The sequence below is a fragment of the Pinus tabuliformis genome, chromosome Q (genome assembly GCF_031772625.1).
Source record: "Pinus tabuliformis cultivar Carrire ecotype Pingquan chromosome Q, CPIR1, whole genome shotgun sequence".
Taxonomy (NCBI): domain Eukaryota; kingdom Viridiplantae; phylum Streptophyta; class Pinopsida; order Pinales; family Pinaceae; genus Pinus; species Pinus tabuliformis.
In genome coordinates, this window is record NC_142296.1 from 465,665,547 (window position 1) to 465,667,903 (window position 2,357).

The window sequence follows — 2,357 nt, forward strand, 5'->3', positions numbered from 1 at the left end:
TTCGTTTGATATCTGAATCTCTGCTACAACAAGGCAACAAAGGTTCTACACACTTGTTCCATTTATTTCCCAGGTCATGGCTATTGAGTTCTAAGACTGTCCCCTTTCATTATTTTTCTCAGTTAATATTCTATGGGTAATCTTTTAACTTTTCCCATCTCTGTTACTTTTGACACACTCAGTTTCTCCTGAAACATTGGCATCCAGATACCGCTGACCAGGGTTTAGATGGGTCTTCTTTCCAGGGTAATCTCCTCTGTTTTGATAGGGTCTTTCCAAATTTCTGCAAGCAAACTGGTAACACATCTATTTTATTTATTTTATTTTTTATCATTTTTTTATGCAGAGTAATCATTTATCTCCTTTTTTGTTATTCAGGTTAGAGGTACAAATTTTGCACTTGGCGTTTTCCAAGGCAGTGAAGGATCTACACACTTGTTCCCTTGGAACAACTACACATAAGGTTACCTCTGCTTTTGGAGAAGCTGCAACTCATGGGCTTAATGTTGCCAAAACTTGGGCCTTCAACGACGGCCAACACAAGGCACTGCAGAATTCTCCTGGTGTATATGATGAGAAAGTCTTCCAGGTTTGTGTGCATGGGCCCTTGCATTACATCGATCGTTGAATCCCTCCACCAATTTTTTGTTTTCTGGGTGTCTGAATGTGCTGGCATTACTTGTCTTTCTGAATCTTGTGCATGTTTTGGTTTCTCTATTTTGTGATGAAGGCCTTTGACTCTGAAGCCAAGAAGTATGGTCTCAGACTAATACTAAGCCTTGAAAACATTTATGTGAACTTTGGAGGAAAGGCCCAATATGTACATTGGGCTCGTAATGCTAGACATAATCTCAACTCTGAGGATGATTTCTTCATCAATCCCACTGTTAAAGGCTACTATAAGAACCATGTTAAGGTAACAAAGCATATAAATGTCTTTCTCTGTTTCATTATATGTAAAGAGACTAATTTGTATATAATAGATACACAAAAAACTAATCAAATATGTGTTCATCAATGTGTTTTCCTGTAGACTGTATTGACTAGAGTGAACAACATTACTGGAGTGGCCTACAAGGATGACCCTACAATCTTTGCCTGGGAGCTCATGAATGAACCTCGTTGTCAAAGTGATCCTTTGGGGAGGACCATCCAAGTTAGATAACAACTTTTGTCTTTGAATAGAAACTGGAAAGTGGAAAACAATTGTAATCCGAGATTCAATCCAGATTGGTGTCTTTTAAGATCTCATTTCTATGGTTGAACATCACTGTTACTGTTAGTAGCTCTTCTAGATTCATAGTTTGGTGGGTTCTGTAAATAATCACCCTTCATAGTAAATAATAATTTTGATAATGATTGTGTGTATCTGTTATGAGTAAAAATAGTAGATCTTTGGCTGTGATGAGCAAACAGGGATGGATAGAGGAGATGGCTAGCCATGTCAAATCTATTGATGGAAACCATCTTCTAGAAGCTGGTTTGGAGGGGTTTTATGGAGAGTCCAAGAAAGAGATCAATCCAGGTTTCTTTGTAGGGACATATTTCATCTCCAATAACCAAATCCCATGACTTGATTTTGCAACTATTCATTCCTATCCCGACATTTGGTAAATCTCTATCTATTTCCTCAGATATATATGCATTCAATTGGATGATGTAGAGTTTGCACTAATTTATTGAACTGTGGTTTCAACTTTAAAGGCTTGTTGGATCAGATGAGGATTCTGAGATTTCATTTGTGAAGAGTTGGATAGAGAACCATGTAGAAGATGGAAGAAGAATATTGAAGAAACCAGTTCTGTTTGTAGAGTTTGGGAAATCCTCTAAAGACCTAGGATTTGGCATCAACCATAGAGACAATTTATTTGATATGGTATGGGTATGAGATTGTCTTGTCTCAGAGTCCTTCCACAACATCTATCATTTCTGCTCAGTCTCATAAATTGGCTGAGCTTGCTTCTTTGTTTGCAAGGTTGTATGAGTATGAAAAGAGTAGGTATGTCAATGCACATCGCGGGGAAAGATGGCATAAGAGATCCATCAGAGGCCGAGATTGATAGTCTAATTTATGTACATATTTGTGTAGTAATTAATAGTGTGTTAGTTGTTGTTAGTGAAATCTATGTCGATTAGGTACTAGTGAAATCTCCAGTGGCTTGATGTTGATGATAGCCAAACCTCTTAACTGAGAGGATAGGGAACTTGATGCCTCTAGCAGAGAAGATGGGAGCTCAATGATTTGTCCCTAAACAGAAATGAAGAAAACACTAATGAAGAAGAGTCAATGTCTAAATTAAACCATAAATCCATGTTAAATATGGCTCTTCAAAATCAACACCACATAAATCTACAAA

General features: G+C 37.4%; 1 pseudogene; it reads left to right on the plus strand.

Moving 5' to 3' along the window:
• Nucleotides 1-228: 228 nt before the first annotated feature.
• Nucleotides 229-2,060, plus strand: LOC149220201 (mannan endo-1,4-beta-mannosidase 1-like; annotated as a pseudogene).
• The last annotated feature ends 297 nt before the right edge of the window (nucleotides 2,061-2,357 follow it).